Below are 13,035 nucleotides of genomic sequence, written 5' to 3'. Positions count from 1 at the left end.
ATCTTAGTCAAGTCGCTTACCAAGCGCCTTACTTGAGTTTTTCAATCCAATTCCTTACCAAAGGAATCGATTAAAGTCTCACATCCGACTTATAGGCTTTCGTTATAATTTGAAAAAATTAATAACTCATCTCAACTATTTTGAGGCGATAATTTGTATGCACCAAGCTCACATCCATTGTGCCATGGGATTATTAAAATCTAATCAACCTTTCTAAGGTAAAAGATTTTAACTCATTCATACATATCTCATCTTGCTCACATTCCATGTGCCAAGGTGGTCTCTGTGTGAGTGAACAACCAAAGCCTTATGACGAATATCCATATAATCTAACAACAAAAAAATATGGAAACAATATATGCATAGAATAATTTCATGTAGTAAAGAATCTAACGATCTCAAAAAACATGAATAACTATCAAAGTTATAAGGTCATTACATACAAAATCATAACCTATGAAGTCCTAAGCTCCTAACATGAGCCATAAAGGAATTCCTTGGGATCGCCTTAGTAAAGGGATCTGCCACCATGTCCTTCGTAGATATATGTTTGAGGACCACCTTTTTACGCACAACCATATCACGAATGTAGTGGTAACGAATGTCTATGTGCTTGGATTTTCCATGGTACTTAGGATCTTTAGCGAATGCTAATGCTGCCATGTTATCACAATACACTGTTATAGGGTCTTTGGCATTTTGCACTACATTTAGTCGCTTAAAGATTCTTCTTAACCAAACTGCTTCCTGAACAGCATCACAACAAGCAACATACTCGGACTCCATTGTGGACAATGCAATGCATGCTTGTTTTACTACTACTCAGAAATAGCACCTCCTCGAAGTAAGAATGTATAGCCGGGCACGTGGATCTACACTCATCCAAGTCACTAGCTCAATCAAAGATCACTTGTACCCGTGAAGGTTTGCTCTTGCTCCTTGATAGCAAAGCATATAGTCTGAAGTCCCACGAAGGTATCTAAGAATCCTTTTCACTGCCTACCAATGAGCATGTCCAGGATTACTCTGAAAACGGCTCACTAATCCTACTGCAAAGCAAATGTCTGGTCGAGTATACATCATAGCATACATCAGACTCCCAATTGCATTTGCATAGGGCACATTAGCCATTTGTTCCTTTTCTGCCTCTGTCTTAGGGCAAAGACCAAGATGTAAAGTATGACCCTTTTGGACAGGAGTATCAATAGGTTTGCAATTTTGCATTCGGAATCGTTCGAGAACTTTCTTAATATAAGTCTCTTGAGATAAGCCAAGTAACCTCTTAGAACGATCTCGGGTAATCTTTACCCCCAATACAAAATTTTCCTCGCCCATGTCCTTCATATCAAAATTAGAGGACAACCACTTCTGAGTGGCTATGATCAACCCCTTATCATTTCCAGCCAACAAAATGTCGTCAACATATAATGACAGCACAAGAAAACTCCTATCAGATCGTTTGGCATACACACATGATCCTCCTCAATCATCTCAAACCCATATGAAGTAATGGCTCGATGAAACTTAAGGTACCATTATGCGGATGATACTTTAATCCGTAGATAGACTTTTTGAGCTTGCATACTTTGCGCTCTTGTCCTTCTACCTCAAAGCCTTTGGGCTGATCCATATAAATTTCTTCATTTAGATCCCCATTAAGAAACGCTGTCTTAACATCCATCTGATAGAGTTCTAAGTCAAAATGTGCAACAAGTGCTAAAATGAAGCGAATTGAGGTAAATCTCACCACTGGTGAGAAAGTTTCCTCGTAGTCTATACCCTCTATTTGGGTAAAACCTTTCGCTACCAATCGGGCTTTATACTTATCAATAGCTCCATCTGCAGTTCGCTTAACTTTCAAAACCCATCTGTTCTTAATCATTTTGCGCCCTTGAGGAAGATCAACAAGTTCCCAAACTTGGTTCTTCTTCATGGAACTTATCTCATCTTGCATAGCAGCTAACCATTCCTTTGAAACAGGTGATGACAAAGCCTCTTGGTATGACCTAGGCTCATCATCGTCAATAGCAGCACACATGAAAGCTTCCCCTTCAATCTCAAAACGACGACGGGGTACACTTCCACGTTTGCTTCTATGTGGCTCAAGATTGTCTTGATCATCTGAGTCATCTAGTGGTAAACTCCCACTATCCTCGACGATCATTGGAACTTCAGAAGGATGAAATATTACCCCATCATCGCCGAGCGTAGGTGGAGTTACCTCTTCTGTAGCCTCAATTAGTTCTATCATCTCATAGAACTCAGTTGACAATCGAGCTTTCTTCCTGCTTGGAAAATCATTTTCCACAAAATCAACATCGGCGTGACTCAATTTCCACCATCCCACCATTATTTTGTTCATGAAGAAAGACATAACCCTTAGAGTGCTTTCGAGTATCTAATGAATATACATTTCTTAGCTCTCATGTCTAACTTCCCAGTTTGTGAAGACGGGTATGAACAAAACCAAGAAACCCCATGGACGATATAACCTAACTTCGGGTTTTCTGCGGTCCATAGTTCATAAAGGGTTGATGGGACGGACTTAGAGGGCACCACGTTGAGAATGTAGGCGTGATCGACAAAGCATCACCCCGAAGGTCGTGGGAGGTTTGCTTGCGCCATCATCGATCTCACCATATCTAAAGGGTTCTATTCCTTCTTTCAAAGAACACCATTTTGTTGCGGAGTTGAAGGAATAGTAAGCTGTCGTCGAATGCCCTTTTGTTCACAGAGCAATCTCATTTGCTCAGACAAATACTCGCGCCCTCGGTCAGTTCGGAGAGCCTTAATACATCTCTCCAATTGATTCTCAACTTCAGCCATAAATCTTTTGAAGCAATCAGAAGCATCAGATTTATGCGAAATTAAGTAAACATAACCAAATCGCGTGTAATCATCTATGAATGTGATAAAATAAAGTGCACCACGATGAGCCCTCACATTAAATGGTCCGCATATGTCGGAATGTATTAACTCTAGTGGAACAGATGCTCTTAGCGCCTTTCCAAATGGTTTTCTAGTTGACTTCCCAGCCAAACAGTGTTCGCAGACCGGGAGATTGACTTTTGCAAGAGGACTCAGAAGTCCTGCCCTTGCTAGTCTATTCATCTTGTCCTGCCCAATATGTCCTAATCTAATGTGCCATTTCACTGAATTTGAAACGACATCATCATCCATAGAAGTCAAAAAAGAATCAGCTGAATTATAATTACCAAAATCAATATCCAACTCAAATAAACCATTCGAAAGAAAAGCTCGTCCATACATAATGGAACCTAAAGAAATAGAAATTGCTTCTAAGCTGAAATTAACAACAAAACCAAGTTCTAAAAGACAAATAACTAAAAGTAAACTGCGTCGAACTCCTGGCGCATAAAGAACATCATGGAGTATCAGCGTGCGACCAGTGCGCATCCGTATCTGGTATGTTCCAATTCCCAGTACGTCTTCACTAGAACTGTTTCCCATAAAAATTCTTTGACTGCCACTTAGAACCCGACGAAACTCCACAAATCTTACTCTGTCTTTTGCGATGTGTTTGGTTGCTCCCCAGATCCACAATCCAATTAGGATCACATGAATGAGCAACAAGCACCTCGGTGCAAACAAAGCAATCGAATAGCTAAAAGTGTTTGAGTTTACCTTCTTCGACTCGGTGCATTCCGCACGAAATGAAGTGTCCAAGTACACCACGGTTGTTACAAGCCATCTTAGACTTGTCTTGCTTTTTACCGACTCTATTACCTCTGCGGGCGCTTATTTATGTTCCTTTTAGGCAAGTGTGTTGTTTTTTGAGCCCCCAGTACTTGCTTTACCATCTTGCTTTAGCTTGGACCTAGTCCCGCTTGCTTGGTTCGACAAAACAAGCGATGGCGAAGATCGCTATTAGTCCTAGCGACTTGCCGCTCTGCCTCTAAACTCCAAATGACGCGATAACTGAGAAATGTTGGTTATATTCTCATTATCGTCATAATGAGTTTCATCTGTTCCCAAAGAATCGGGGAGGGACCTCAAAACAGACCAAAATTTGCTGCTTTCATCGGTAAAACATTTCCAAAGAACTTTTAAGTCCGCGTATCATCCGGGACATCTTCCTAAGATGTTCAACCATAGTGTCATTCGAAGCCTTCTTATAGGTTTGAATTTCAAAGTCAATGCACGTAACCTAGTAGCCGGTGGTGCCATATAAGTCAATTTTAAAGCATTCCACATTTCCTTGGCGGTTTTGTACCCCTCGAACTTCGCCAATCAGTCGTTATGCATCTTTGCTTAACATAATAAAGGGCGCCTGGCGATCTTGTTTTTGCCGGTTCACGGTACACCTCCAAGCTACGACGGTGTTAAGCGGTAGTGCCTTCCTCGGCAGCTCCATATTATTAGTCGAGTTTCGAGGACATTTTGCTCCTCTCTACAGTCTTGGATCTTACGGTGCCAAATATCATAATTTAGACCATCCAGTTTTTCTCCTTTGTTCAGGTCAGCAACAATACTCTTAGATGCCATGTTACACTACATGCATAGGCAATAATTAAAAAAAAAATTAATGGTTTGCCGTAAAAGGTATTATTACTCTATGTCACACACGTATAATTGCTCCACTTTCAAAATTTTATCGATAATAATATCACCATTAGCCCTTGATCGAAAGCTAAGTAAACTTAGCAATCATCTCAATTGCTTTTTGGTTATATCATTACCAATGGTTTTTACAACGGGCAAATCCTTAATGAGGAGTTAATTAAGTAACTTCCACTCATATAACAGATTAATAGTCTTCGAATCTAATATCACAGATATATAATATACATGTTTTTAACATCATATTGTTACTGGATATGCGAGTCGTTATTACTACATGTGCTTAGTTTCAGAACTAATGCATGGACAGCATGGTGGTGGCATGTTAAAATTAACGCATCATCATTCACACAATATTCAATGATTATTGGTTATGCAGAAAAACAAAATATTGCATAACTTGCAGTGGTGATACGTAATAAACTTGGTTTGCAAAAGCCAATATTTTCACCTGTCTTACAAGTACCCATCTGTACGGTGGTACAGAGTGATCGATTTTCTTTGAGTGCTGTATTGGGCGCCACTCATATTAGATCGGGCAGCCTCCTCGCCAAGCCCAAACAACAAAGCCCGCACAATAAAACCCAATACACCCCACCAAATCGAAACCGGCAACAACCTACCATTACCGGTCGCGTCTCTTTCGCCAAACCCTTCAAACCCTAACCCCAAATTCGAATTTCAAATCTCCAACAAATCTCCAACAATCCGATTCGAAGTTTCTCCAACAAATCTCCAACAATTGAATTAAGAACGGTTGTTGTTTTGGCCAAAACAACAACAAATCTCCAACAACTCGAGTTTGCAAAGTCTTCGACTGGGTTTGTTTGTGAGGATTGCTGCTGATAAGACTTCTGAATACAAATTCTTTAAGAAATTCCGTGAAGAGGCTGGACGCAGTTTCCGTTCTTATCAAGTTAATAAAAAGGAGTACCAATTGGAGAAATCTGAAGTGTATAACCATACTAAAGGTACTTTCTTGATAGAGATTTCCTTGGTTATGTATAATTGGGATAGTATTCCAATGCAGCTTAACCCGACACACAATGATCTTGATTACCCTTATTATGCAGAGCGGATCAAGATGGTGCAATCCAACCATGAGTTTGGCACCTGAGAACGGTACATCTTGCAATAATATGAACCCTATTAGGTTATGTTAGTGTGAATATATATCAATAATATGAACCCTACTATTAGGTTATGTTAGTGTGAATATATATCTCAATTATACTGTATCTGAATGTAAATTTATTTGTCTAAGATACTAAGCTACCGACCATAATGTTGGATTAAATCTTGTTCTAAGAACATCTGCCGGTTTGATTTAGTCGTAGTCTTGATGTGCCCAACTCATGTCACAATAATGTTAACTCTTATTGCCTGAAAGTAGCTAGAGTTTATACTAATATAGTAATACACTCATTTTATTTTCAGTTTACCTACTTGAGTGTTGATTATACTGAAGAATTGATAGAGACGAACTACCAAACATCTGCGGAGGAATCGTCTTTGTGCCCATCTACAGAGGTACTTGTTGAATTTCTCCAAAAAGCATTGTGTGCCCAACTATGGACTTGAGTGTCGTAATTTTCTTTATTATACAGTTCAATTATATGAAACCATCGTGTTTTAGGTTTGGTACAACGCAACTAATTGTCGCTGCAAAATGAAGATAAAGTTTGTTTATGGAGTAAAACTATAAGGAAGAAAATGTAAGAAGAGATAACAGGAAAAATTCAATAGTTAGTTAAACTGGTATTATAGCATGACATGTTCACTTATAGGATCTGTTGTGTCTTTTACTGATTGTGTGTATTCTAGGCTTCCATGCTGTTGATATGTATTTGGGTTTCCTCGAATTTCCAAATATTGTTTGACACGGCAAGTCGGCAACAGTGTGGACTGAATGTGCATGTCATGGTTACGTTCTTTTTAGTTGAACGCATTTGGCCATTGGTGTAGGTGCATGTCATGCTAGTTCCATCTGCATTCAGAATGTGGATTAATGGCTTGAGTCATTGTTGTTTCATTATTGTTTACCTTGGAATAAAAACCTTGTTATATTGATTACTTGATGATTAATGGTGGAGAGCTAGAGATATTCAGTTGCTGAGTTATCTCGTGTTTTTGTTGAGGGGTTAGTTGGAAGTATTATGTTTAGGGCGTCATTGCTCTCTTTCTACTTTTAGTGTTGTAAGTTGTGAATATTTAATTCTTAATGGAGGAGAGTACTATGAATGTGAGGAAAGCTCTACATCTTGGCTATAAGATTGCTTTCTTAGTACTCTTCGGTCATTTGTAGGAACTCTGCATTATCTTAGTGTAGCTATGTTGGTCGGTGTGAGGTCCACTGGGAGGCCATAGCAAAACTTTAGAACGGTCTCAAATGTTTCTACTCCTCCCGGAAGTTGTCTAGTTTGAAGTCGTAGCCATTATCTGAACTATGAGACCCTACGATTGAGTTGACTTCGTGTACTTCGCTTCTTGAAATCAAAGGAAGGCTGCGTCATCATCCGCAGAGGGAGGAACTGAATTATGTATCGCCCTTGAAAGTTTCATTCATTGAATATCTTGTGTGGTCAAGTTTAAGTCCGGGCCAAATGAGTTCAAACTTGAATATCTAAATCTAGTGTATTATCATGTGTTAAAACAGAGAAATCACGAAATGCACGCTCTTAGTTAACCTTGTGATTTTCTGAAGTGGGCATTGATTTTGTAGGTTCATTTTATAGGATGCCAAAACAGACAAATTTGAATTAGTAAAAGCGTTTAACCTATTTTTTTTTTCTAGAGGGTTAGCTTCCTAGCATATTTTATTTTGTGGGTATAATTTCATTTTGCCCAATAAGACTGTTTCTTTTCATGTTTTTCTTATAATTTCTTAAAGTATTGTATATTTTATGCATCTCTGCTTGAAATCTTTCTGAACTTCATAATGTAAAGGCACCAATTTCCTATCAATATCACATCACTCTGCCCCTCTGATCCTTTGCCCCACACTGACTTCATCACTTCGGAACCAATTTCCCTGCCTCTATGTTTTACTAATAGTGTTGGTTGTGACAAGGGGTGGAAGTAGTGAGGGCGAGAGGAGTGGGATAAGCTATATGGGATCATTGGGATGGACAAAGTTATGAGAATTTCTATATTTTTTTCCAAGTGGCATTTTTCACTCTTTTGGGTGTATATGCTCTTTGTTTCTTCTGAACAACCGTGAGCTTAAGAGAAGATCTTTGTTTGTCATACCTTGTGAACATAAAAGTTGACGTCTTCTACTTGAATTATTACGTCCTAGGGTCCGAGTCGGAAACCTGCAAAGACCAAAAGTAGAAAGTAGCTAAACATAGAATGTGTTTAGCTAGTCTTCGAATATTAACTTGTTGGGTCTGTATTGGAAACACCAAAATTGGATTAGGCAGCCTCCAGCCCAGCCCAAATTCAAAAAAGCCCAACAAAAAGCCAAGATACCCCCCACTTCCATCGCTAAACCGAAAAACCTTCTCTAGTCGGTCATCTCTCTGGACTCGGCCAAAAACCCTTCAACCCTAACCAAAAGCGAATTAGAATCACCCAATCCAATTAGAATCGCCTTAATCCAAAACCATTCCAATCCAAAACCATTCCAATCCAAAACCACCACCAATGTTGAGAATGTGCATATGAGGCATGCCAAGTCTTGTCATTTGTGTCAAACACCGTCTTGGCGCAGCTATTGCACCACGGTAAAGCGTGAGTGTGTGGCTCCACCGCCCACATGGAAAAAGACTCGGATACCACCGGGCGTGCGGCATGAGCTGCTTGAAGAAGTGGAGTAACCTCTTCGGGCAATGCCCCGTGCCAGGACCAAGAGGGCATCTTGCACCACCATCATCATCCGGGCCTTGAGTGAATTAGGAGGGAACATTTGGGGTGCCACTTTCATTATCTTCTCAACTTCTTCTCGTGAGTCGAAGGTGGTGAGGTTGACCCCTACGCTAGCTGCATACCCGATATGAGCCTCGACCTTTGCGGGGTTTGCATAAACAATTCGATCGGTGAAACTCCAAGTGCTAAGACGGCTTCAATTTCAGCGTGGCTAGCACAATCAAAGCCCGCTCCTAGAGCCGCCAAGTGCACCTAGGAAGGCAGGCTCGATTGCATTTGACAAATAAAAGGGGCCGGACAATGGGCATGGTGCGCGTCCATTTCTCCATTAGGCTCACTAGAATTCCCAAGTCCAATACATAGAAAGGGTCTTTCACCTCTTGCTTTTTGGAGATGTTGACGAGAATAAAATCTGTCAGTCCATCCTTTGATAGAATAAAATCTGTCTTTCACCTCGTCCTACCCTTCATCTTTGCCGCACTCCAAGACCGTCTGGGAGGCTTGTGGTACCTGAACCCATAGCTCAAAACTAGATAAGAGTATAGGACCGGGTAAAGAATACCTAAAAAGAGGGATGAAGAAAGGTGGATAGCCCTAGGTAAGCTTTGGATTTTGGAAGTTATTTTCCTTACCTCAACGAAAGTATTTATAGAAAACGCTAAAAGGTTAGCCTTCACCACCATTTGGTGGAAAAAGGATAAAAAGGTCTATAATTGAAATGCCTTTTTGCGATCTTGGAGAATCAGCACAAAGGTTTGCACTAGGGTAGGTCTCAGAATGCAAATCCAATACTTTGAGAAGTCTAAAAGGAAGGGCTCGTTAATAGCACGGGTTCCAGGAAATAGGGATTGTTTTGTTTTACAGTTTTACTCTTTATTAAATATGGAGTTTATTTAGTACACACGGAAGATGTCAGAGATCCTGAATCTCTTTTTCAATATCTCTATTGTGGGAATATTTTGATACGACCACTGCCATTTTAGCGTTGGGTCTATATAACATCGGAACAGTAGCTGTCGACAATTGGAGTAGGGTTGTTATATACTTACTAGGGGTTGCCCGTTCCTACTGCCCCACGATTAACAGTCAAGACACTTACCTTTTAAACCGTCACACACCAAGTTTTTATTGAGTGCTGTATTGGGCGCCACCAGAATTACATTGGGCAGCCTCCGCCCAAGCCCAAATCGCATTTCCTATATATTATGGGAATGTGATGAGTTATGGGAATGTGATGTTTGTCTTGTTCATCTTTATATAGTATGAGAAAATGAGCTCGAATTTCCTATATATTTTCTTCGATAGAAACTGAAAAAGAGAATCAATGCATTGAAAGTGAACAACAAAAGATTTTTTTTTAAGGGTACAAAGTGTACTAAGTGTCGATTGTGTGAACTAAAGTGAACTGAAGTGTACTAGGTTTTAGTTCCATAGATATCAGTCTCTCTGTAAAATTGTCGATTCGAGAGGGTGTACAAAGTGTCTTGGTAACCAATAATGGAACATCGATAAAACACAGATTTATCTGCAGTGACTATAAGAGCGACTGCTTGACCCTTAGATGGACGGCAAGATTGACAAAAAGATATGTCTCGAAAGCATAAAGCCATCACCGCCATCACCTAAGTAGAACATATACACAATAAGCTAGTTAACAATGTGGAAAATTAATACTAAACCAAAACAATATTGTAAAACAAATACAATAAACATGTATATTTGATCATATATAAGAGCGACCCGTTTTAAAAGCCCGCTTTTTCCTTTATGATATAGTACTTTATCTAACTTGTGAGTTCAATCCATCATCCCACCTATGAATCCATATTATAATTGGATCTTGTTGAATTTTGGTGTTTATTAGTTATAAGCCCATTCATATCATGTCATGTGGGATGGGCAACAAAAATGTCTTGCTCATTCCTTAGTCGGTGACATAAAAAAAAAAAATATAGTAGTTCTAGTATTTGAGAATCTTTATATTGTAATATGTGTTTATATTATAGTGTAGGTATCAAGCTTTCTCTTAAATGGGCGTGTTCGTTTAAAAACTTATATAATATCTTCATAAGCTTACACAAAGTAGTCTCAAAACCTTTTAGTTTACTGATCTTATTAATTTGTTTAACGAATCGACACTATATAAGCTAATAATCAAATACACTATATAATGACCTTCATTATTCATTTACTCACCTTTTATATTGCTTATGTTCTTAAGTCTTGACTAATGAGTAATGACCTTGATTACATGCAGCTTTTACGAGTACTTGCTTAAAGGTCCGGATCTGAGGGGAACAAAACTGAAGCGGTAAAAGCATTATAGGTGAGAAGCTTTTTCTTTGGTTATCAAATTCTTGAATGTACAATCAAGGTGGTTTTTGGGTGGTTTCCTATGCTTAACGAGGGACAGAAATTGTATTGTGGGTTGAATATTTTATAGGGTGGTATGTACATATGGTTGTTGGAAGGATGTCATTATTGATTTCGGGTTATGACAGTTTAAGTATACCTAAATGTTGACCAAACAAAGGAAACTCACTGCCCAAAATCTCGATAGAATTTGGATAGCATAACGCCTCATTCTATTTCTTCATATATACTTGGAGTTATCATAGCAAGCTTATAAGTCTATTAGTTTTACTATTTGGGATGATCTCTTTTTCTAGTGGTTTTCTTTGTACATTGTTTATTTAAATATGGTTTACTAATACTTGTTTTATTTTTCTTTGTAGCGATGGGTCCTCGATCAAAGAATGTGAAGAATGTAGCGAAAACTACATTAAAGGGTGTTAAGAAATTGTTTGGTGGCGGTTCCTCTAGCGGTGATGCAGTTGGAAGAAAAGACATAGGGCGACGGCGGCTTAGCGGCATCGGTAGCAGGGGGACCATTTGGAAAAAGAGGTTCTTGAGGTTCCCGAGGTTGATTAGTTTAGTGAAGATAGTGTAGATAGTGTAGATAGTGATACTAATGTAGGTTTAGATGTAGGTTTAGACAAAGGGAAGAGTATAGTAGAAAGAGGAGAGTGAGAGTGAGGAGGAGAGTGAGGAGGAGGATGAAGCGGGATGATGATGTTGAAGAATATGTGGTAGAAGGCGTACCACCCGGTGGAAGAAGCACCTCGGTATTGAATTTAAATAAGAAAATCCAATGATGATTTGGAGTTTCAAAGAGGTGTGTATGGGGGAGGCCGTTATGAGTCGAGTTGTTGTATGACTATGCGGTGCATGTCGCTTCGCGATGTTTGGGAGAGAAGGGTAATATTTTGTTTTTCTTGTGTACTTTGATTTTCTTTTACAAAATATTTTGTTTACGTTCATATATATCTAATCGTGCTTTCGGTTGTTTCGGGAGGATCGCGGAAGCGTTGAAGTCTGTTTCACACTTAGCGAAGTTATCCCAATGGAATTTCAAAAATGAATGTGAAAGGTCTCCAGAGATTTGCCGCGCGATTGAGAAGGGCGATGGGTTGTTTGATCTCGTGGAAGGTTATCACGAGCATATGGATCCACCATTGATCTCGGCGTTTGTGGAGAGATGGCATCCGGAGACCAACACCTTCCATATGCCAGTTAGGGAGATGACTGTGACTTTGGACGATGTTGTCCAAATCTGTGGAGTCACAGTTAGAGGAAGAGCGATGCAAGGGGACGGTGAAAGTGAACTTACAACAATCGATAAATCTCTTTACATCTTGGTCCAGGGATCCCTATTGATTTGATTAGGGCGAGATGGAAGCTAGCGGGTTCATTTCAAAAGTAAGGCTAGAATTCATCCGGAAGCATTTTGCGAACAAGATTCATGATAGCCCTATATGTGATTTCTTGAATGTGGTAGAGAAGGCCTCGAAGTTTCGGGGATGTTCAACGGACCGTTAGAGCTTTTATTACTCGCTTTTCTTTAGATGTGCCGCTTTTACCGACAAAGTCTGGGACTGGAGTGCCTATATGTTATCTCGAGGCCGTTGTTGAAATTCAGTGAGATAGAAGAGTATGCATGGGGTGCGACAATTTTGGCGTTTTTATATAGAGGTCTCGGGCTGCCACATGTGCGAAAGGTGAAAGGGGTTCTGAGGCTATATGACTCTTCTACGGTAAAATTTGAGTATTTTAGAGTTTATTTTTTAATGTTAATTTTATTACTCTATCAATATGTTAACTATTTGTGTATATCTAGGCATGGATCTATGAGTATTTTCCGGTATTCATGACGGTCCCAAATTTCAACTATATCTCGTCTCCGGCCCAGCGTGCTCATAGACACATCCCGTCGCTCCACACTATTACGACCAAACGTATGCATTGCGGTTTTATCGGCGATAATTGATGATTTGAATGAGTTCAATGTAAGTATTAAATTCAATGACAATTTGGTATTTAAGTTTGTTTATATTTATTTTTTAGTAATTGATCATTAGAGTTGTTAATGACACATTTGATTTTGTTTGAGTTGTTTGGCATCCCTACAAAAATATCGGAGATACAAACCCGATCGATGACATTGCATTTTTGAGGGATTGCTATGTTTTTTCAACATTGTCGAGCTTTTCTGTCGCAAAAGGGGTGGTGCGTCGGTTAGGTCCGCGT

The 13,035-nt window shown here is 39.4% G+C and overlaps 1 long non-coding RNA gene and 1 pseudogene across 1 annotated transcript; one reads left to right on the top strand and one right to left on the bottom strand.

Moving 5' to 3' along the window:
• The first annotated feature begins 5,368 nt into the window (after positions 1-5,368).
• Positions 5,369-10,726, top strand: LOC147519848 (uncharacterized). The gene is made up of 4 exons (XR_015214308.1): positions 5,369-5,552; positions 5,655-5,703; positions 6,019-6,111; positions 10,706-10,726. It is a non-coding gene; the product is annotated as an uncharacterized LOC147519848 (long non-coding RNA).
• LOC147519849 (ornithine decarboxylase pseudogene) lies at positions 8,175-9,131 on the bottom strand (annotated as a pseudogene).
• Positions 10,727-13,035: the final 2,309 nt, after the last annotated feature.

Source organism: Coptis chinensis, chromosome 2 (assembly GCF_015680905.1).
Source record: "Coptis chinensis isolate HL-2020 chromosome 2, ASM1568090v1, whole genome shotgun sequence".
Classification (NCBI taxonomy): domain Eukaryota; kingdom Viridiplantae; phylum Streptophyta; class Magnoliopsida; order Ranunculales; family Ranunculaceae; genus Coptis; species Coptis chinensis.
This window is presented reverse-complemented; position numbering and strand designations above follow the sequence as displayed.